General features: G+C 41.1%; 1 long non-coding RNA gene across 1 annotated transcript; it reads right to left on the reverse strand.

Moving 5' to 3' along the window:
* Positions 1–145: 145 nt before the first annotated feature.
* Positions 146–25136, reverse strand: LOC131103281 (uncharacterized). The gene is made up of 3 exons (XR_013629921.1): positions 24973–25136; positions 8150–8253; positions 146–327 (listed from the first exon to the last, which is right to left on the reverse strand). It is a non-coding gene; the product is annotated as an uncharacterized LOC131103281 (long non-coding RNA).
* Positions 25137–25176: the final 40 nt, after the last annotated feature.

Genomic DNA, 25176 nt, shown 5'->3' on the forward strand with positions numbered 1-25176 from the left:
TCAGAGGTCAAAGGTCTTCATCAAGATGTTTTCTGGCAAAATTGAGACAAGCCTTAATGTTATTTTTGTTCAGCAGTGTATTTTGACTTGGAACTGTTTTTAACAAGTGTCTTGCTTATGGTGGAGTCAGGAAAACTGACCTTAATTGGGGCAAGTGAGGCCTGCAGTTCTTTGGATCTTGTTGCGGGGTCTTTTGTGACTTCGGTCAATGCGTTGCTGCCCTCTTGGGGGTAATTCTGGTTGGCCGGCCATTCCTGGGAAGGTTCATCACATTTGTAGATGATGTCTTGTGTTGTCATTCACTCATATTTAAATTTGTTTGATGATCTGAAACATTTAAGTGTGACAAAAAATGAAAACATGTTTTTTTAAATTGCAGTCTTTATCATTAGCAATTGTCTGCCAGTCCTCAGTTGTTTTGACAACTTCAGAGCCAAGGAAGTACATCCAAATAAACAAGGACTACTGTAATATGCTCAAATAGTTTCACGATAACATCACCATATTTAGTTTCACTTTCAATCAGTGCATTTCCTCTGATTCTTTGCAGGCCCGAACCTGCTGTTCCACTTTCAGTTTTTCTCTCATATTTATTTAATCCTCATACCAAAGCACTCCATGGTTGCAGATCATTAAAGAAGGGAGAGGCTGTGGAGAGGAATGCATGGTCTCTTTCTATATGTTACATCTGATTTCCTATGGGAAAGACTACTAAAAGTTGTCCCATATGTGTTTTTAAAAAGCAGCGTCAAAGCGGGAAAACAGTATGGCCGAATTGGGACATATTAGTATAACACAGGGGTCTCAAACACGCGGCCCGCGGGCCAAATGTGGCCCGCAGGACACTAGTTTGAGGCCCCCGCCTTGATATGAAAGTTTAATGTTAGTTTGATATGGATGCCATATGGTATCATGTACCCAGAAAACATTTTTACGTTTGATTAATGTTCATGTTAAAGGTTAAATAACTGTTAATAGTTATCCTCCCTATCCGTGTGGAAGTGGTAAGTTTTTGGCTTTTTAAGTTTAAAGGAAATTACTTGGAGGCTACCGTTTAGGTTGCTAGCTGTCTAGTTTGCGAGTTAGCATGTGTCTCAAGACCCTGCAGTTGCGCAATATGTTGTAAATAAAAAGAGTATAAATGTGACTATAGTCGTGTTTTGTCATGTCTACAGGGCTCTAATAATGCTTTGTTCATTTTAATCTGAAAAAAATAATTATATGTGGTTTCTTAAGTTTTTATTATTTGCCGTTTTATTATTATTACTATATTTATTTATTTATTACTGATTGATTTTCTTTATTCTTGATTTATTTATTTATTTTTCATCTTATTTTGTGTAGAAAAATAAAAAGTAAGATATTTGAGAACAGTGGAATGTTTTATCAGAGCTTTTCTTGTAGAAAATGTTTCTGTTTTTAATAAATGCGTTTTTTTTGTTTTTTTTTAATGCAGCCCAGCCTCGCCCAGACCCTAGCTCCAGTGGCCCCCAGGTAAATTGAGTTTGAGGACCCTGGTATAACACTTTGAGGTTTGAAGTTTTGAATTGAACATACCTGAGTTGATTTAATGCAACTCTTGGCTAATTTGGAGATGTGTTCAAGGACTTTTTTTTTAGCTGTGGTTGACTCGCTACAGATAACCTGCAGGAAATACAGCATTTATTCAGTACATAATAATGTAGCCACACAGTAAAAGACAGGAAGTGTTTTCTTGGACTTCCTGATGTGACTTCTTCTTATCTAATGACCTCCTGCTCTTCTCATTGCACCCCATCATCGTGCAGCCACGTCGTCGTCCTCTCATCTGTAACATATCTCGCTTCCTGACTGATTGGAACGAGTTCACCTTTGCTTAGTCACAAAAAGACTTCCTGTGGCGCCATTGTAGATATTTGGCTTCACTTGAATGTGTTTTAATCCAACTCCACCTCTTCCCATTCGCATTTGCTCCTTTTTCCAGGCCTCCTTTTCTCATGCAAGAGCTCTATTGACGTGGAAATGAGACTCGGTATTAGTAGTCTTCATGGCCTAAAGTGTTCATTACAATGTTGGTGCATTGTTTTATTTTAAATTGTTCTTTTTTTGGGTGGCGGGACGGATGATTCACTCTACCGCTTATCCTCACTAGGGTCACAGATATGCTGGAGCCTATCCCAGCTGTCTTTGGGCGAGAGACGGCGTACACCCTGGACTGGTCGCCAGCCAGCTAATCACAGGGCACATATAGACAAACAACCATTCACACTCACATTCATACCTATGGACAATTTGGAGTCGCGAATTAACCAAATTAATTAACAATTAATTTTGGAATGTGGGAGGAAACCAGAGAACCCGGATAAAACCCATGCATGCACGGGGAGAACATAAGAGAACTGTGTGCAAACTCCACACAGAGTGGAATTGAACTTGGGTCTCCTATTTCTAAAGCCTGTGTGCTAACCACTCGTACACCGTGCAGCCCCTAAAAGTATTCCTTTTGTTTAAAAATTTGGGTAATAAGAGTTTAAAAGTCAATATAGGGGTGTTATTTCATGTCTAGAGGGCTCTAATAATGCTTAAATATTCATGCATAAACTAGGTAATGATAATGGTTTTATTTCATTTGAACATGCATCAGATTACAATTGAATGCATCCCATAATCAGTTCACAGTTCCACATGTCCAAAAGGAGTAGGAAGAAGCAAAGCTTATTAAATCCTACCCCTCCATCTGGTACTTTTACAATCAGTAACTGTTACATTTGTTCACTTCCTGTTTTCAAAATAAAAATAAAAATAAAAATAAAAATAAAAATAAAAATAAAAATAAAAATAAAAATAAAAATAAAAATAAAAATAAAAATAAAAATAAAAATAAAAATAAAAATAAAAATAAAAAATACCTCACAGCTAGGAGACCAGGGTTCAATTCCACCCTCGGCCATCTCTGTGTGGAGTTTGCATGTTCTCCCCCGTGCATGCGTGGGTTTTCTCCGGGTACTCCGGTTTCCTCCCACATTCCAAAAACATGCTAGGTTAATTGGCGACTCCAAATTGTCCATAGGTATGAGTGTGTGAGTATGTGAGTGTGAATGGTTGTTTGTCTATGTGTGCCCTGTGATTGGCTGGCGACCAGTCCAGGGTGTACCCCGCCTCTCGCCCAAAGACAGCTGGGATAGGCTCCAGCATCCCCAGTGACCCTCGTGAGGAAAAAGCGGTAGAAAATGAATGAATGAATGAATGAAAATAAAATAAAATAAAATAAAATAAAATAAAATAAAATAAAATAAAATAAAATAAAATAAAATAAAATAAAATAAAATAAAATAAAATAAAACAAAATAAAATAAAATAAAATAAAAATTAAATTATCTTTTGGAGACCTTGCATCCGACGACTGTGGGATAATTTAACTGAAATTTAAAAACCAGGGAGCCTTGCATTGAACTTATATTCAGCGTACAACAAAGAGAACTATTAAGTAATGACAACGCATGACATGGTAACCATATGTGAATGATTAGGAGGTCGTATGATACTGGAAATGAGCGTTATTAGTAGAAAATACAAAGACTCTTGCCTCTGTGTTTGATTAGGTGTGAGTGAGAAAATTGGGTTTAGGTGGGGTGAACGCTGTATGATGGATGATGTCATTCGTTCGGGGGAGTCATAAATGGTCAATGTTTTCCAGTTGGCCTGTGCTCACACTCCCCAACCACATGTGGGGGGGCCAGAGTGTTTCCAAGAGAGAAGAGATGGTCTCTGCGCCCCTTCCTCCTCCCCCCAACTTTTCAAACAATGCAATGACATCTGCTCATGACGGCTGCAAACGTGTGATTGTTTTCATATGTTGGCGCTTCGCTTACAGTACTTGCTTTTCTTTGGGCTTCGTACTGCAGGGACAGTTTGGTATTAGTATCATGCTCTCCGGCGCCACCACATGTTCAATTCAAGACAAAATAAGCGTCAATGGGATTATTATTATTATGGTTGTTTGTCTATATGTGCCCTGTGATTGGCTGGTGACCAGTCCAGGGTGTACCCCGCCTCTTGCTCAAAGTCAGCTGGGATAGGCTCCAGCATATTCCCGCAACCCTAGTGAGGATAAGCGGTATAGAAAATGGATGGATGATTATTATTTTCGATTATTATTTTATTTTACAAAATAAAACATTATATTAAGTCGTATTATCAATTATATTTGTTCTTGTTATGACTATAGAACACCCTACAAGATTTTGTAGATTATTGTAGAGCATTAAAAATATTATTTTTTCGTATTTATAAATTCTAAAATAAAAATTAAAATAAATAAAAATTAAAAAATCTATTAAAAAAAGAAAATAATAATAAAATAAAAAGTATTTATAAATCCATATTTATTAACAACCATACTGCATTTATTTGGAATACAGTAAATATAATAAATATTACATAATGTAAAACAATTTTATCATTTCATAGAGCAAAAATTGTAAATGACAAAATTTTATATTAGAGTACAATAATTATATTGTGAATTGTTGTAGTACATTACAAATTATTGGATTATTTTTATATATTAAAAATATACCACAGTGATATAAGTAATAATTAATTATAATAATAAATCATAATAATAAAATAAACAATAATTTAGTAGTTATTATTAATAATAATAATGAAACACGACATACGCATCATCATCACATTTTTTCTTTATATTTGATGACAATAGTTAAATTATTCTCATTAACTTTCTCTACTAACAGTTGCTCTATTAAATTCCTGTGTGTATTTTTAAAAAAGGTATTTGCACACTCACCACTAGATGGCAGCATGGTGCCAAATCTGAAAGCCCAAAGCCAATCATCAGCTCCCACAGCATCCCACCAATATAATCTCCTCCCCATGAAGGCTGGAATGACTGAAGGCGGGCTTCTGTAAACAGGTATCACATGGATGCGGGCGGTAACCACAGCGACCGCACGCACTCACTTTGTGGCCAAAGCAAAACTACTGGGATGGCTCAATTAACAAGGTCAAAGAAAATGAAACCCGGGAAATCCCAGTTTTGTTTTTCGATTAGCAAGAAAAGAAAGCGTTTTTTATGTCAAAGGAAAAGGCATACACTCATGAATAGTGTCTTTGTCGTGAGAAACAGGCCTAATGTTTTTTTGTGTCTTTTTGACAAGTATGCATAGTAACAAAAAAAAGGGTGTCATGAACTTTTTAACCAATATTTTGCAGGAAATGTGAGTCAGGTGCTGATTTCATGACACATTGTGTCACATTTTGAAGTGGCCATGTTCTGAAAAAAAATTATTTTACTGTTTTTTTCCTTGATTTCCCCTGAGGGGATTTTTAAAAAACTGGTACTGTTATTTGTGGGTGGGGCTTTTCACACCACGATTCTTGGTAGAGTACAGTGTGTCAGCAGCAAAAAAAAATTATTTGTGGTGTATAAATGTTCTTAGAAATGGTAATGGTAATGGTTTTATTTCATTTGAACATGCATCAGATTACAATTGAATGCATCACATAATCAGTTCACAGTTCCACATGTCCAAAAGGAGTAGGAAGAAGCAAAGCTAATTAAATCCTACCCCTCCATCTGGTACTTTTACAATCAGTAACTGTTACATTTGTTCACTTCCTGCTTTCCTAATATAGTTTAAGTTTTTTAAATTAAATTAATTAAAATTAATCAAAATTAATTAAAATTAATTAAAATTAATTAAAATAAAAAAAAATTAAAAATAAATACGTTTTATTTTTTATTATTTTTTTTATCACGTACCGAAGTACGAGGTGATATGACCATCCAATGACATAATAGGTACCATAGTAAGTGTCAATATAGTGATATGTATAGCACATCATGACTGGTTCAAGACTCTTCATCCTTGTATTTAGCAAACATCAACTGCTTGTATTGTTTCTTGAATTGGCTCATCGTTGTGCATTGTTTGAGGGTCTTACTCAATCCATTCCATAGTTTGATTCCACATACTGAAATGCTATGACTTTTTAACGTAGTCCTAGCATAAAAGTGTTTCAAATGTAGTTCTTCCCTGAGATCATATTTCTCCTCTCTTGTAGAGAAGTATTGGATGACATTTTTAGCTAATTGGTTATTTTTAGCCTTATGCATTATTTTAGCTGTTTGAAGATGAACTATATCAGCAAGTTGAAGTATTTGCGATTTTAGAAATAAGGAGTTAGTATGTTCTCTGTAGGCGGCATTATGAATTATCCTTACTGACCTTTTTTGCAGTACATTTAGCGAGAAATAAGGAGTAATATGCGCTGAAAGGGTGCAGTTACAGTTTTAGCATCTTTAATGCACAAAAATAGTATAGCAGGTATAATTAGCAGGTATACACATCCATCCATTCAGCATAGGGACCGGAGCTTCTCATCCACCTGTGGACAAGTTCATGTCTGTCCAAACTATCATCAGCTGTTCTGCCTCAAGCTGAGCAGCTGCTACACACATTATCGGTGGAATTGCGGTGAAAGTAACCACAAAACCTGACAATTTCACCACCCTTTGATAGGGTAAATCCTCTGTTTGTGAGGACGTTAAACATGGAAACATTGGATGTCTGCTCTGTGGTTTAATTTTAACTTGTTTGCTTTGGGACAACTCCAGCCTGTGCTGCTGCAGATGGGCACGTTCTCACAGAGTCTGGAGTCTTTTTCCAGCTCGCCGAGTGATTTCCCGGGTCGGACTCGGATGGGTGTGCAGGCGCTGGGAAGCAGGATTGTTGTTGTTCCGTGTTAACAAATGTATAGCAAAGAAACTAGTTAAAAACTGAATATTTTCTAATGATTACTTCCTGGTTGGGGCTGCACGGCGGACGAGTGGTTAGCGCGCATGTCTCACAGCTAGGAGACCCGAGTTCAATTCCACCCTCGGCCATCTCTGTGTGGAGTTTGCATGTTCTCCCCGTGCATGCGTGGGTTTTCTCCGGGTACTCCGGTTTCCTCCCACATTCCAAAAACATGCTAGGCTAATTGTCCATAGGTATAAATGTGAGTGTGAATGGTTGTTTGTCTATATGTGCCCTGTGATTGGCTGGCCACCAGTCCAGGGTGTACCCGCTTTTCGCCCGAAGACAGCTGGGATAGGCTCCAGCACCCCCTGCAACCCTCCTGAATAACACAAAACACCTTCAAGACTTCTTCAGCAAAGAGGCTAACCTACCTAGCATGATGCTGCTGTTCAAATGTGAGTGTAATATTAGCACTGTAGCTAACAAAGCTATGCTAGAGCTGCTCGTCGTCATCTTGTCCTCTCAGGCTGTTTTCTGTTGTGGTTTATTCTGTGCCTGTGTGCATTTAGTGGTTACCGCGCAGGCTACACAGGTAGGAAACCAGAGTTCGATTCCACCCTCGGGCATCTTTGTGTGGAGTTTGCATGTTCTCCCCGTTTTCTCCGGGTACTCCGGTTTCCTCCCACATTCCAAAAACATGCTAGGTTAATTAGCGACTCCAAATTGTCCATAGGTATGAATGTGAGTGTGAATGGTTGTTTGTCTATATGTGCCCTGTGATTGGCTGGCCACCAGTCCAGGGTGTAAACTGCCTCTCGCCCAAGGATTGCGGGGTACACTGGAGCCTACCCCAGCTGTCTGGGTACACATATAGACAAACAACCATTCACACTCTCATTCATACCTATGGACAATTTGGAATCGCCAATAACCTAACATGCATGTTTTTGGGAGTCGCAACTCGGATTGTGAGCACAACCAATGTTGGATTGCATAAATGTCATTTCCAGCCACAGTCATATAATCCAGTAATAGTAACAGTACTAATCCTACTACTTCTTGAAGTAAAGCAAGTGTTTTGTCACGTAAACAACACAAACTACAACCAGCTGAGCACCAATGAGGAAATAAGACAAGCATGTGACATCAATCTAGAATCCTTATTGTGAAAGAGTCATGCTAATGCGAAGCTAATGCGAGTGTGACTTTAGGATGCAACAATAAGGTCACTGAAGAAGAGTCAAGGGCATTTGAGTTATTGATTTAATACTCTAGCAGCTGACCAATGAAACCTAATACTATGAACCATCTCAGCCCATCTGGATGGAGTACCTTTTTCAACCACACCCGTGCTTCTAAGGCATTTTTAAATTCCAAACTCTGCTTGAAGATAGATGAGCCATTACCGTGTGAAAAGGGAAAGGATGCGGAGCTCCTCTTTTTGGTGAGCTCAGCAGGAGCTTGAAAGGGTCTGGAGACACTACCCCCATTCAGAGAGACCTCCTGGGCACTGTAAACACCAAGAGGGAGGGTCAGCGACTTCCAAAGGTTTACTAAAACGGGAGAGTACAGCATCTGCCACATCTGGAAGGCATCAAACTGTTGTTGGCCGCAGGTGAAACTCTGGAATGATGACGCGGGTGGGAGTGTGGGTTTTTTTCACAGAGGCAAGATGTTAAAACTTAACAACTTTTGACTTGATTGAGGTTGGCATCTGTGATTAATCATTCTTTTTTTTTTTTTTTAAATCGCGATTGCTTTGTTAGCAGCGGACACAAGGCGACTGAACACTATGGCAGCTACGTAAACGTCAACAATGTGAAACACTATTCTCTATATGAGCTACGGTGCTCCCATTAAAGTCACATCACATTTTAACAGTAACATCATGCTAGGTTAGTCAATACGCTACAGAAAAACATGACTGCACTTGCAGCTCCGACACAAAGCTCCAGGCTTTATTATAAAATGTGTAGCGAAGCCTGATTTGTGTGAAATCAGAGGTGGACCGGTGGTGGTGTCAAGTCCATGAGGATGGAGGTGTTTCCTTTCCTTTTCCGACTGGGTTAATTCATTAATTTTCTACCGCTTATCCTCACGAGGGTTGCTGGAGCCTATTCCAGCCGTCTTTGGGCGAGAGGCGGGGTACACCCTGGAATGGTCGCCAGCCAATCACAGAGCACATATAGACAAACAACCATTCACACTCACATTCATACCTATGGACAATTTGGAGTCGCCAATTAACCTAGCATGTTTTTGGAATGTGGGAGGAAACCGGAGTACCCGGAGAAAACCCACGCATGCACGGGGAGAACATGCAAACTCCACACAGAGATGGCCGAGGCTGGAATTGAACTCGGGTCTCCTATTTGTGAAGACTGTGTGCTAACCCCTTTTGTACACCGTGCAGCCCCTAAAAGGTTTTCATTTTATTTACAAATTTGGGTAATAAGAGTTAATATAGGGGTGTTATTTCATGTCTAGAGGGCTCTAATAATGCTTAAATATTCATTCATTTTCTACCGCTTATCCACACGAGGGTCGCGGGGGTTGCTGGAGCCTATCCGAGGTACACCCTGCACTGATCGCCAGCCAATCACAGGGCACATATAGACAAACAACCATTCACACTCACATTCATACCTATGGACAATTTGGAGTCGCTAATTAACCTAGCATGTTTTTGGAATGTGGGAGGAAACCGGAAAAAAACCCACGCATGCACGGGGGAGAACATGCAAACTCCACACAGAGATGGCCGAGGTCGGATTTGAACTCGGGTTTCCTAGCTGTGAGGCCTGCGTGCTAACCACTCGACGTCTGTGCAGCCTGTCTTGTGTATTATACTTGCATATACATATGTGTGTATAAGCTGTGTCTAAAGCAGTTGTCTTGCAGTGCACTAATCATCCCTACAGGGTATGATGGGGGCATATAAATGGAGTCCTACTGTACAGTAGGACTCTACAGTAAGCTTCTTTGTTTGAGGACCAGACTGTAGGATGTGGAGTTCCATGCGAAACAAGATGTCTTTGTATGTGCAATCACCAACCCGGACCCTCCCTTCCTCCCTACCTAGAGCCCCTCCACCCATTCTTACTCCCACTCACCTCTCTTCACCTCAACCTCAACCTGACCTTCATGCAAGCGGTTATTCCTCCATCATATGTATGACATGAGCCAGAAGCTACAGGGGAGGGAAAAGCATGAGATCCCACAAATTTGTTCCCTGGACCGCACAAGTACTATAAGGAGCTTTGTATACAACAGGCCTAATGAGACGCTGGAACCACTAGAAATGCTCCACTGACGATCATCTGGCTTGTTGACAGCCTGGTTTTGTTGCTCATAAATGAGACTATTGCCTCAGGGTAATGTATATATGCAGAAAATGGAGGGGCTGATTCTTATCTGAAGCCACACATTAGTGCAGGGGTCTCAAACATGTGGCCCGCGGGACACTAGTTTGAGGCCCCCGCCTTGATATGAAAGTTTAATGTTAGTGCGGCCCGCGCAAGTTTGATATGGATGCTGTATGGTATCATGTACACAGAAAAAATTATTACGTTTGATTAATGTTCATGTTAAAGGTTAAATAACTGCTAATAGTTATCCTCCCTATCCGTGTGGAAGTGGTAAGTTTTTGGCTTTTTAAGTTTAAAGGAAATAACTTGAAGGCTACGGTTTAGGTCGCTAGCTCTCTAGTTTGAGAGTTAGCATGTGTCTCAAGACCCTGCAGTTGCGCAATATGTTGTAAATAAAAAGAGTATAAATGTGACTATAGTCGTGTTTTGTCATGTCTACAGGGCTCTAATAATGCTTTGTTCATTTTAATCTGAAAAAAATAATTTGTCTACCCACCAACTATATGTGGTTTCTTAAGTTTTTATTATTATTATTATATTTATTTATTACTGATTGATTGATTTTCTTTATTCTTGATTTGTTTATTTATTTTTCATCTTATTTTGTGTAGAAATATAAAAAGTAAGATATTTGAGAACATTGGAATGTTTTATCAGAGCTTTTTTTTGTAGAAAATTGGAACCAAACCAAAGTTTTTACTTTTTTTTTTTTTTGGAAAACCTGATGCGGTCCATTCTCACGCAGACCCGAGCTCCAGTGGCCCCCAAGTAAATTGAGTTTGAGACCCCTGCATTAGTGCATCCAATCAGACCTGTACAGTCATGGATGGTATTTATAAAGTGGTGTGAATAATACAAACCAGACTTTGACTCTTATTTTACCTTTTCACATTGAACAAACTGTACTATACTGTTTCCAATCTCAAATCAGGTCCTATGTGTGTGTGTGTGTGTGTGTCACTTTTTTATTGCCTTATTTCTTTGCAGGAGAGATTCTCCCTACAACAAGAGCACATGCTGTGTTCTACAAAGTGCCTCAGGCCTGTCTACACTACATAGTCGTAACACCCCCCACCAATCATCTGCTCTACCTCCCCCATCTCCCCTCCCACTGTGCCCTACAGTCAAATCTGCTGTTACTGAGCAGGAATTTCACAGACGCTCCCACTGAGACCGAGTGACCTCATCAGCGGGCAGGAAGTCAGAGGGTTCAAGTTCCCCCCACTTGCGAGAGCGATCCCACACAGTCCAAAACCGAGGGGAGAGTGGGGTAACGTAACGGAGTGGGGGGGGGGCGTTCTTTACAGTGCAGTGAGACCCTGCCACATCATCACTGTCATCACACGACGACTGCTTACGCAATGTTAGGACGAGGAGAACAATCTCCAAGGGAAACCGACTGGATCCAGGTGGCTCCTAAATGTTTGCGACGTGGCAGTGGAACAATATGGAGGAAGAGGAAGTGAGACAAATGTATATTTAACCATTAATAGACAAAGATGTCCCCCCCTCCCTGTTTGTCCCGTGCCCCAGTAGAGCCTGACATCAGGGAATAATCATTAATGTGAAACACGCAACCGATTGGTGGCTTTTTTTGTTCTCCCTGCAGCAGGTCAATGACCTTGACTGTTTTTGCCGCTCCCTTCCTGTTTCTTTCCACCAATGACATCGATGGGAATGTGAACCCACGCCGAATCTACACGCCCACCTGGTGTCATCACGGCTTATGTGGTGGACTTCATTTTAAACAAATGCGTGTGAAGAAATATCATACAACTGCTAGTTTTGTTCTGACATCGATCCGCTTTCACATCAAGCCAGCCACATGTGAGAGCGTGTTGACACTAGATCGATATAAACAATTTCCTGTAACCCGTGGCAACATCACGCACAGGGTCACCATAACGGATCGTGTTGCTGTCCAATAAGGACTGGCTGTAGTAGAAAACATGCTGTCAGTTGTCTGATTTATAATCACCTACCGCATACACACTGGGAGCCAAAAAGCGAATTTGTAAGCAGAGGGGCCATGTGTGTGTGTGTGTGTGTTTTATATTTTGATGACTCAGCAGAAAAACACTTTGCCTGGGCCTGTATTGCTTGTGATGTGCAGTCCTTAGTCCATCAGTCCAACAGTTTGGTTAGGCAACACCACTTTTCCACTGTATACTACCAACTCGGCTCTACTGCGCTCATATTGGGATGGTTAGTTTTCCACTATAAAATAGTACCAATTAAACATTACAGCAAGCAAGAAGAACCAGGATCTCATCTATTTACTTGATATTGTCTGGAGAAAAATTGGATTTGAAAGGAGATTAAGGTCTGTAAAAAAAAAAACGATCAAAGCAGCAAAATGGAGACTCTCAATTGTGTGTGTTCTAAAGATATAAAACAGCTAAAGAGAGGCAGCTCAGCTACAATTGTAATATGTGATGTATACCATAAAATTAAATGCTATAAAAAAAAAATTCCCCGGCTGCATGGTGGACGAGTGGTTAGCGTACAGTCCTTACAGCTAGGAGACCCGAGTTCAATTCCACCAGATGTACCACATATTCTGCTGTGTCTATTTCAAACAAAAAAAGTGGGTTTTTAACATGCTAGGTTAATTAGCGACTCCAAATTGTCCATAGGTATGAATGTGAGTGTGAATGGTTGTTTGTCTATATGTGCCCTGTGATTGGCTGGCCACCAGTCCAGGGTGTATACCATGTGTGATGTATGTGATGTATACCATAAAATGAAGTGCTATTAAAAATTCCCCGGCTGCATTGGGGGATGAGTGGTTAGCGTACAGTCCTCACAGCTAGGTGACCCGAGTTCAATGCCACCACATGTCCCAAATATACTGCTGTGTCTATTTCAAACAAAAAGTAAAGCTGTCATTCAGCCGCCACTGTGTTACATTGATGAGGCAACAGTACACCATCCCGACACAAACAACAAGGAACTCTCCCAACATGACTATATGTTAAAGTATGTCTAATTTAGGTATAATATATATGTTTTTTTCTCTATTATATTGGCTAATACAAGTCTAAAGATGACTATAGGGGTGTTATTTAATGTCTAGAGGGCTCTAATAGTGTTAAAAGCCATATTTACATACGTATGTAACTAGTAAAATATTCCATTTATAAATAAGGAATCCTACATCGCACTGCACGATGGGAAAAGTGGTTAGCGTGCAGGCCTCACAGCTAGGAGACCCGAGTTCAATGTACGTGCATGCGTGGGTTTTCTCCGGATACTCCGGTTTCCTCCCACATTCCAAAAACATGCTAGGTTAATTGGCGACTCCAAATTGTCCATAGGTATGAATGTGAGTGTGAATGGTTGTTTGACTATATGTGCCCTGTGATTGGCTGGCGACCAGTTTAGGGTGTACCCCGCTTCTCGCCTGAAGACAGCTGGGATAGGCTCCAGCAACCCCCGTGACCCTTGTGAGGATAAGCGGTAGAAAATGAATGAATGAATGAATAAAAATTCCCCCCAAAACGGCAGTTTTCCTTTAAGGATTAAGCTAATGTGCTTATATTTGTTAGTTCTAGCTATCGTGCTAAAGTGACCTCAGCAAAAGAAAGTGGAGACTGTGGAGTATAAAAAGCGTCCAGCGCTAAGTCACGGCAACAAGGTTACCTAATAGTGTTGTAGTAGTACTTGATTGCACTCTTGTATACACAAACACGTTTTTCTTCTCCTAAGCATTAGCGCAACCACAGGGAAACCAACAACAAAAGAAAACAGCAACATAAGGAAGCGTTAACATGTAATTTTTGCTGTTTTATCTCAACCTTATCGCAGAGTAACAAAGAATGCAAAGATAAAGCGGTGAAATCTAAACAGCACCACATGTCCATGAGGCCTGCTGTGTAGGGGCAATAGGCCAATATCACAATCAAACCTTCCCTGTGTAAGCGTAGTGTGGAGCCTATCTGTGTCTTCTTTTACTTCATATACTGTAGCTTTGTGAAACAGAACATTCAAGATAGAGGCCGCACTGAGGCTGGGAGGACGTTGACTGATAAACTCTGAGCCCTCGCTCACAATGACAACATTCAGACGAAGCCCAAGATGAGCTCACTCAACGCCCGGCAAGACAGCAGGAAGCCTTCAGACACAAAACACAACATGAGGGACACTTTTGCCGATGAGGGAGGAAACTGGTCTGATTTTTCCTTATGAAATAATAGAAATAGAGTTAATCCACTTCCACTTTCAATATGAAATATTCATTCATTCATTCATTTTCTACCGCTTTTTCCTCACAAGGGTCGCGGGGGTTGCTGGAGCCTATCCCAGCTGTCTTCAGGCGAGAGGCGGGGTACACCCTGGACTGGTGGCCAGCCAATCACAGGGCACATATAGACAAACAACCATTCACACTCAAATTCATACCTATGGACAATTTGGAGTCGCCAATTAACCTAGCATGTTTTTGGAATGTGGGAGGAAACCGGAGTAACCGGAGAAAACCCACGCATGCACGGGGAGAACCTGCAAACTCCACACAGAGATGGCCGACGGTGGAATTGAGCCCGGGTCTCCTAGCTTTGAGGTCTGCGCGCTAACCACTCATCCACCGTGCAGCCTAATATGAAATATTCATTCATTCATTTTCTGCCGCTTTTTCCTGAGGGTCGCGGGGGTTGCTGGAGCCTATCCCAGCTGTCTTCAGGCGAGAGGCGGGGTACACCCTGGACTGGTGGCCAGCCAATCACAGGGCACATATAGACAAACAACCATTCACACTCACATTCATACCTATGGACAATTTGGAGTCGCTAATTAACCTAGCATGTTTTTGGAATGTGGGAGGAAACCGGAGTAACCGGAGAAAACCCACGCATGCACGGGGAGAACATGCAAACTCCACACAGAGATGGCCGACGGTGGAATTGAACCCCGGTCTCCTAGCTGTGAGGTCTGCGCGGTAACCACTCGCCCACCGTGCACCCTAATATGAAATATGTGAGAGGTAAATTACACGTTATACAAATTATATATATACATATAGCCAATGGCTTATGGGTCACGCCCACATTTTACTGTGCTTTTCAACCTATCTTGCTCATATTTCACAGGCAGGTGTTTTTGTCAGCCAACAAAAGGGGCACCAATTTCAGGTCAATCCCAATTAAGGGGTGAAATGTTGTGGTTTAATAACAATGCCCTAATAATGCGTGTATTGAGCTCTGAACCATGAAGCTGGTCTATTTTGTATTTTTAAAATTCTTCCATCAGATATGGATTGGACTGGAAAAGGTCACCGGACTGATCAGAGGTCAATTGAAAGCTTTCCATAAGTGCTTTATAAATAGACGAGTAAGAAAGTGGGCGAGTGGGCTGAAGTGATAGAGAAAGCTTTTAGAAGTGAGAGAAGGCGTAGATAAGTGCAGGTTAGTGGAGTCTGGCTGCTCCACGGGTCAAGGAGGTCAGAACCCGTGCGGGAACGTCATTCCGTGTGGGAACGTTGTGTTCTGATATTTTCAGGTCTGTTTGGGATAATTGAAGTGCGTCCTTCAGCTTGGTAGAGAGGAGAGGCTTAGTCGTAAGGGTGATAGAGAAGAAGAGAGGACCGAATGAGAGATTTAGGTCCTTCAAGCAGGTCTGGTTCCCATTAGACCCGAGGTCCTGAATCGGTTTGTTTGTACAGGCAGAAAGTCCCAAAGGGGGAACACACAGAGGCAGCCTGATGTTGCTCCTCCCAACTTGGCCGCCATGGAGGGAATATCAGCTGCAGTGCTTCACTCTCTCACCCCCCGAGTTTGTCCCAGTCCTCCTTCTCCATCCCATGCTTCCCAGCCACCCACTCTAAAAGTCCAAATGGGTCTTTTCGGGACTGTTTACGGATGTTCTCTGTTTATGCAATGGGAGTTCCCGCCAGAGCTCTGGGCTTCGTCGGTCCTGAAACCTGAGACATGTGATCGATATGCCATTTGTAGGCTGTCAGGAATAAGGATACACTGCAGTAGTTTTCTGGAGTACGGTTTCTGTCCATAGACTTCCAAATACTGGGTATTTTCACACTGATTTGTCCCAAGATATTAGAGCTTGGAAATTTTCCGTGGCCAAAAAGTGACAAGGATGTTCCCAAGCTGTACAAGTCAAGTGTCAAGGGTATAAAAGTGGATTCCAGTTTATAGACCGAACGTGTTTATAGTGTTTATTTTGTTTTGATCGTCAATACATTGGTCAGTTTTATTCATTCATTCATTCATTTTCTACCGCTTTTCCTCGCGAGGGTTGCGGGGGGTGCTGGAGCCTATCCCAGCTGTCTTCAGGCGAAAGGCAGGGAACACCCTGGACTGGTCGCCAGCCAATCACAGTGCACATATAGGCGGCCCGCACAAGTTATGATATGGATGCTGTATGGTATCATATCAAAAAAAATTATTACGTTTGATTACTGTTCATGTTAAAGGTTAAATAACTGTTAATAGTTATCCTCCCTATCTGTGTGGAAGTGGTACGTTTTTGGCTATTTAAGTTTAAAGGAAATAACTTGGAGGCTACCGTTTAGGTCGCTAGCTCTCTAGTTTGCGAGATAGCATGTGTCTCAACCCTGCAGTTGCGCAATATGTTGTAAAAAAGAGTATAAATGTGACTATAGTCGTGTTTTGTCATGTCTACAGGGCTCTAATAATGCTTTGTTCATTTTAATCTGAAAAAAATAATTTGTTGACCCACCAACTATATGTGGTTTCTTAAGTTTTTATTATTTGCCGTTTTATTATTATATTTACGTTTTACTGATTGATTGATTTTCTTTATTCTTGATTTGTTTATTTATTTTTCATCTTATTTTGTGCAGAAAAATAAAAATTAAGATATTTGAGAACAGTGGAATGTTTTATCAGAGCTTTTCTTGTAGAAAATCGAAACCAAAGCAAAGTTTATTCAATTTTCTGTTTTTAATAAATGCGTTTTTTTTTATGCGGCCCAGTCTCTGCCCAGACTCTAGCTCCAGTGGCCCCCAAGTAAATTGAGTTTGAGACCCCTGCTATAGATCAATGTTTTCAACTCTTCAAGTACCCAAGGTGTAGAGTTATTCACAAGTAGTATGGCTAATCAAGTGTCAAGGGTAGAAAAACAGAACCTTATATGTAGACCTAACCTTTGCGTGTCCTACCACGCTCACATTGACGATTAGGGCCAATCAGTAAAAAGATTTTCCACTGCCCTTGTACAAAAAAAACAAAAAAAACAGCTCTTATGTAACACGGCTTGTCACTGGTGACTTTCCCAGCAACAACTGACACATCCCCGTCGCCTTCTCTTTGCACGTTTTATACAAATACAAAGCAACAATTATTGTGGTCGTTTTGTCTTCAGACACCCAGACTTGAGAGACTGACAGGTTGGCACCGTTGCTATGTATTGCGGGCCCATAAAAGCCAGATAACACCCTGACCACATGCTGAATCAGTGACAGGTAAATGATGTGGTGGCAGGGACTGTAGCAGCGCCACTTGACGACAACGCGGTGTGACAGACGGCGTCGTAAAAGATCTAAAAACCCAGCGGCGAGCGGCTCAAAGTGAAACAGACTCCCCAGTTAAAGGTGGCGGTAAAAACGGTGAGGAAGTTCTCATCTGTTGAACAGTCAGAGAAGTGTGGGGGGGGGGGTGCCCAAGAAAGGAGGAGTGAGGTAGGTAGGGGTCAAGGGAAGGAAAGGGGATGATGTTTCTCCCTTCATGCTCTGCAGGGAGTGGCCATGGGAGGGTGATTTATGGAAGCCAGAACTTCACTACAACTTTTCCTGGAATCTGGCGCTCTTATGAGGGAAGCGAGGGGGGGTCAGATAACTGAGGGAAGAGTTAGGACACAAGAGTGGTCCGAGGCTGGGATAAAAGCAATATTTCACTAAGAGCTCTCTCTATACCATCAATCCACTTCAGGAAAGAGTTGAGCTAAAAGGGAATCTTATGAACTAAGTCCTGATGTTTGTACTCTTTGACTTCTAAGGTCTATGAGAGCCGTCGTGGTCAAAGGGTTGTTACTCCAAGAGGGAGTCGTGCAATTTAGTGGTGTTATTGGAACTTGTTGAAGCCGACGGTGCAAATCATTCGGAGAAAGCGTAATCAAGGTTTTACTATTTGTACAAGGGACCCCGAGGCTCTTTTCCACTGAGAAACTGACATAAACACTGTTTTAAGGTGACGCTTTGGGTTAATGTTCAGTAATGCAGAAAGAAAACATACGTCTGTGGTTCCAACATGACGTATACCGCGGTATACAACGCTCAAACAAAGAAACGTAACAGTTCTTTGGTGAATGGAAAAGCTAAATTATTTTGTGTCAAGTGTAAAAAGAAGTAAACCAACTACATATACAAACAATTCATCCAAAAATCCTGAAAGTGTTTTGTGTTATTCACAGATACATTTATTTTTCATTCATTAATTTTCTACCGCTTATCCTCACGAGGGTCATGGGGGGTGCTGGTGCCTATCCCAGCTTTGAGTGAGAAGCAGGGTACACCCTCGAATGGTTGCCAGCCAATCACAGGGACACAAATCACATAGACAAACAACCATTCACACTCACATTCATACCTATGGACAATTTTTATATCCTATAGTTGTGTGTAAAGGTGACTATAGGGGTGCTAGTTCATGTCTAGAGATCTCTAATAATTGTCATAGACATTGTGGCTTTGCTCTAACTACAAATATATTGCATTTCTAAGTAAGGACTACTTTGTGGAAATTCACTTATCACAGTCAAGATGGATTACGATGGATTATGTAATTTGTTCTTAGGGCAATATAAATGTATTCATTCAATTCATTAATTTTCTACCGCTTTTCCTCACGAGGGTCGCGGGGGGTGCTGGAGCCTATCCCAACTGTCTTCGGGTGAGAGGCGGGGTACACCGTGGAATGGTTGCTAGCCAATCACAGGGCACATATAGACAAACAACCATTCACACTCACATTCATACCTATGGACAATTTGGAGTCGCCAATTAACCTAGCATGTTTTTGGAATGTGGGAGGAAACCGGAGTACCCGGAGAAAACCTGCACGGGGAGAACGAACCCCACACAGAGATGGCCGAGGGTGGGATTGAACCCTGGTCTCCTTGCTGTGAGGTCTGCGCGATAACCACTCGTCCGCCGTGCAGCCCTCATGATCATTAACAACATGGGAATGTACACACAAGCTTCATTTATATCTTAAACAACTTTTTTTGCTCTAATTATAGCCTATAGTTGTGTGTAAATGTGACTATAGGGGTGTTAGTTAATGTCTAGAGATCTCTAATAATTGTCATAGACATTGTGGCTTTGCTCTAAGTATAAAAATATTGCATTTCTAAGTAAGGACTCATACTTTGTGGAAATTCACTTATCACACTCAAGATGGATTACAATGGATTATGTAATTTGTTTTTACAGCAATATAGGTTTATTTTTTACCATTCTTTAATATCATATGAGCACACAAATCTGTCTGTCTGTGTATGAATGTTTACATCCTAAACATAACTTTTTGTGTATCTTGCAACCACTGTTGCAAAAAAGCCAGAGAAAAAGTCAAAAGAAGTATCACAAGGAACTCGTTAATCTTATTGGTATATTTGAAAATTGGGATCAAATTTAATTGGGAACAAGCCGATTTCCATTTCCAGCTATCAGAAATACTAATGAACTGCATTTGGCTGCTTTTTAAGCAGCTTTTTACCCATCATCATCCACTTCTGCTCATTTAATTGCTGTTTATATTGTCTTCCAGGCGGATGCTATTCCTTCCACGGGTTTTTTTTTATAATGAAGCTCGATCAGGCTCGGCTGGCGATATATGTGACTCACGCGTCTTGAAGCACCGAGTAGGGCCTGCCCCAGCTGGCAGGCCCCGGCATGAGCCACCACTCATCTTGTGAAAGGCTCACAAGATGATGCTGACGTTACGGCGAGCATAATATAAGTCATAATAGAATGCGGTGTTTGAGTAAAAGACTGGATTTCATTAGAAATGACTGAGCCATCGATGTTGCTAGGTTGCCGGGCAATTATAATAATCACGTCGTATTGAATTTCTGCAGCAGTTCCCCCTTCTTTATTTGTATGAAAAGGACTAAGTGCAAACCCATCTGTGGTATATGCTAACTTTCCTCTAATTGAAGAGGCTATTATACAGACTGGCAGTGGGTGCGATGGGATTCGCAAGTTGATTGGCTGTGGCCGATGAGGTCATCGTACTCACGCAGTCACACGGCAGCAGCTGAATCAATAAAACAAAACTCCCCATCACGTCACAAGGCCATCGTTTACCTCACTTAAGCTAGAGCACAGCAGGGTCTCAAAGCAGATCACCCCAGAGGTCGAACAAGGCAGAATTGAACCACAACATACTAAATACAATGGATATCACCTGACGTCTTTGTTTTTACTAGCAGTACTTAGCTTATTTTTACACTTTTTAGAGTTAAAACATTCTCTGTATGCAACGGTTTAACCTGGGAACTGATCATTTCTATTTGTTGGAAATATTCAACTATATTCCATGTTTTTTTTGCAATTGGGAAAACAGTTCCAAAACAGCTCCAAATTGGAGGTCCAGTTAAAAACTATGTTACATTTAAAACATTTGTTCACTGCTTTTTGGTTTTGAGGCATGGACTGTACCAGTAAGGCTATACTATCTCAAAGTCAATAAGTGACAAAGTACATTTTAAAGTATTTTCACAAACAATATTACACTCATGATGTGCTATACATATCAGTGTATTGACAGTTACTATGGTAACATTATGTCATTGTATGGTCATATCACCTCGTACTTTGGTACGTGACAAAAATAAAATAAAACTTTAAAAAAGAACTAAATTAGGAAAGCAGGAAGTGAACAAATGTAACAGTTACTGATTGTAATTTCCGGTCTGATAGTCGTAAATATAATTACATTAATTAATATTATCAGAACATTTATTCACACCAATATATGAATTATGTGGCATTCAATTAAACAAATTAGCAATGAGAGATTTTTTTGTGTCATTTGCCTCATGTTCTTTGGTACGTGTAAAATAAAATAAATAAATAAATAAAAACATTTAAAAAAAACAACTTAAGAAAAGCAGGAAGTGAACAAATGTAACAGTTACTGATTGTAAAAGTACCAGATGGAGGGGTAGGATTTAATAAGCTTTGCTTCTTCCTACTCCTTTTGGACATGTGGAACTGTGAACTGATTATGGGATGCATTCAATTGTAATCTGATGCATGTTCAAATTAAATAAAATTATTACCAAATAATCTCATTGTTTTCTTGAGGGTGAATCATTTTTTGTGCATACGAACAAGACACACTGCAGTCTTTTTTTTCTTTCCTGATATTTCTGTCTCCCCCCCCCCCTTCATTCCTGCATGTGAGGACAGAAGTGAAGCTGCTCTTGTCCACAGCGAGGGCTTATCACTGGTGCCCCTCTCATGAACAGGTCAGGGGTTACGGGAAAAGGAAAAGATTTATTGCAACCACAGGAAGGCGAAACCTCTTTAAAAGCTCATTTAGGAGAGAAATTATCCCGCGTGGCATGCAAGCTCGCTGGCTAGCGTACAACCCTTGCATCATGATACATTATAGTATATTATATATACACACATGAACACAATATTTGGCCCTGTGTGTGCTGGGATTGCGTATAATTATTTCAGGTTCAGTCAAACAGAGGTGAGGCGGGATGGGAGTGAGTCGGAGAAAGGGTCCAGAAGGGGTTCCAGCTGCAGACAATAATACAAAAAAAAAAAAAAATCCAGCCAGGGAATTGAGATGGTGATGAGAAGAATGCTAGCGCGGATCAAAGCAACGCTTCTCGGGCGGCATGTTGAGCTTGACTACATGGGTCGGACGGTTAACAACACACACTGGATTTTAAGCTATCAACATTAATACTGTTCTATGATTAACAGAAAATGCATTTTGCAACTTTTCTATTCATTTTTTTATTTTTTTCCCTTGCATTCTGGTCACAGGGCGGCACAGCGGTCTAGTGGTTAGCGCGCAGACCTCACAGCTAGGAGACCTGGGTTCAATTCCACCCTCGGCCATCTCTGTGTGGAGTTTGCATGTTCCGGGTACTCCGGTTTTCTCCCACATTCCAAAAACATGCTAGGTTAATTAGCGACTCCAAATAGTCCATAGGTATGAATGTGAGTGTGAATGGTTGTTTGTCTATATGTGCCCTGTGATTGGCTGGCTGGCGACCAGTCCAGGGTGTACCCCGCCTCTCACCCAAAGACAGCTGGGATAGGCTCCAGCACCCCAGCGACCCTCGTGTGGATAAGTGGTAGAAAATGAATGAATATTTAAGCATTATTAGAGCCCTCTAGACACGAAATAACACCCCTATATTGACTTTTAAACTCTTATTGCCCAAATTTGTAAATAAAAGGAAATAAAACCTTTTAGGAGCTGCGTGATGAACGAGTGGTTAGCACACAGGCTTCACAAATAGGAGACCTGGGTCCAATCCCCTCTTCCCATGCATGCGTGGGTTTTCTCCGGGTACTCCGGTTTCTTCCCACATTCCAAAAACATGCTAGGTTAATTAGCGACTCCAAATTGTCCATAGGTATGAATGTGAGTGTGAATGGTTGTTTGTCTATATGTGCCCTGAGATTGGCTGGCCACCAGTCCAGGGTGTACCCCACAGTTGGGATAGGCTCCAGCACCCCCACGACCGTCGTGAGGAAAAGCGGTAGAAAATGAATGAATGAATGAATGAATTCTGGTCACCTATGTATCATTTTCCCCACTTCCTGTGTAGTGCTTGTCATCTATCCATCTGTCTAACTAGCTGTTTTCTGTAAAGCTGTTTGGGTCTAATCTAGTGTTTATGTGTGTTTTGTTGTCGCTCAAGGCTATATCAGACAAGTGTGACTTTTAGACCCCAGTTGTCCTCCCCTCACACACTTTGTCTTTTTCCGATGCTACATTTTACCAGTTGAACCACAAAGGTTGTCTGTGAATGTGTTGTGGTTTGAGCGGGGATGGGAAAAAAAAATGCCCACCTCGAATTAAAGTAATGGCCTGACCCTGATCCTTCTTATCTGATGACCCCCCGCCCCCCCAACATTGACCCCGGCAGCCAAGTGCCTGCGTTCCTCTGCTCCAGGAGTGAACCATGCACCTTTGACGCACGTGTTTGCACAAACAGTCTTTTGTTAAACAGCCTTTAAACAAATAGCGAGCGGTGTGCCCGGAGCATAAAAACACACAAGGATCATCTCACACAAAGTACTACGAGCAGGCGGCATGTTGGCCTCTCCAGGCAAGATTCCATTGGGCGCACGCTTGACCTGTTTACCCAAAAGCTTATTTTACCCTCTATTGACCAACTTCACTTCCTCTGACTTACGTACATCACCACCTTTCTATTTCCTTTTTCCATCATTACCTCTGAGTTGACTCTTCAACTCCTCAAAAAAAGGAACAATCTTTGATTTTTTGGGGGTAATTTTCTCGACGAGCGCGAAGCATGTCGTTCACACTGAGGTCAAAGCATGGGAGCAGATGTTGCTGAGTGCTCGCAGATGTTGAGTAAACAGTGAGATGCGTCGCTGGAAAAATCTCCTATAATCTCAACTGTGTCACACGGCACTGTTCTGATAACGCATTCATTTCAAATGACAGTGCTGAGAGACAATCTTTCACGCCCACAGCTAATGTGCGTCAAAATATTCTGTTATTATTATCGTAGGAATGCTGGGAGACAGGCGTTTATGCTTATGCTGTTATACACCTGTACTCTTGGTGTGAGAATGCTGAGAGACAGACGTTTACACTGTTCTACCATATCTTACTTATTGTGTGGAAATATGGGGTAATAACTATAAAAGCAATCTTCACTCGCTAAATGTACTGCAAAAAAGGGCAGTAAGGATAATTCATAATGCCGCCTACAGAAAACAAACTAACTCCTTATTTCTGAAATCACAAATACTTCAACTTGCTGATATAGTTCATCTTCAAACAGCTAAAATAATGCATAAGGCTAAAAATAACCAATTAGCTAAAAATGTCATCCAATACTTCTCTACAAGAGGGGAAAAATATGACCTCAGGGAAGAACTACATTTGAAACACTTACATGCTAGGACTACGTTAAAAAGCCATAGCATTTCAGTATGTGGAATCAAACTATGGAATTGATTGAGTAAGACCCTCAAACAATGCACAACGATGAGCTAATTCAAGAAACAATACAAGCAGTTGATGTTTGCTAAATACAAGGATGAAGAGTCTTGAACCAGTCATGATGTGCTACACATATCACTATATTGACACTTACTATGGTACCCATTATGTCATTGGATGGTCATATCACCTGGTACTTCGGTACAGGACAAAAAATAAAACTTAAACTATATTAGGAAAGCAGGAAGTGAACAAATGTAACAGTTACTGATTGTAAAAGTACTAGATGGAGGGGTAGGATTTAATAAGCTTTGCTTCTTCCTACTCCTTTTGGACATGTGGAACTGTGAACTGATTATGGGATGCACTCAATTGTAATCTGATGCATGTTCAAATAAAATAAAACCATGACCATTACCAATCATGTCTTCTGCATTTTTGTCTTATTGTGCGAATGCTGAGAATGCTGAGAAGTTTAAGTGAACTTTCTTTGGAAGTCAAGGACAGGACGAGTATACAGAGCAGTGATGTCATGACATTGCCAGAAATGGCACTGCCTGGTATCTGGGCATTGCTGTGGTATGCTGTGATGTAATACCCAGTTTTGTGAATTGATTTCTCGGCAAAACACACCATCTTTCACAATTTCCCCAGAAATGGCCGTTTCTAGTAGAGTATGAAAGTTTTACATGCGCAGGCAAAGCGATGACTCACCTTTTGAACTTCCCTTCTCCTTGGTGATTTAGCGTCACAGACGTCAGGGTCGGCTTTCTTGGCGCTGATGGGAGCCATATGGTGATGCTTGTGAAGATTAAATGCCACGGCACTCACATGGGCGTGATTGTGTCACAACACTGAAGCCTTTGTAGTGTTTATGTGAAAAAGTACCAAAAAAAAACAATTGACAACTAACTAATG

This window comes from Doryrhamphus excisus, linkage group LG16 (genome assembly GCF_037039965.1).
Source record: "Doryrhamphus excisus strain RoL-2023G ecotype Guam linkage group LG16, RoL_Dexc_Guam_v1.1, whole genome shotgun sequence".
NCBI classification, from domain to species: domain Eukaryota; kingdom Metazoa; phylum Chordata; class Actinopteri; order Syngnathiformes; family Syngnathidae; genus Doryrhamphus; species Doryrhamphus excisus.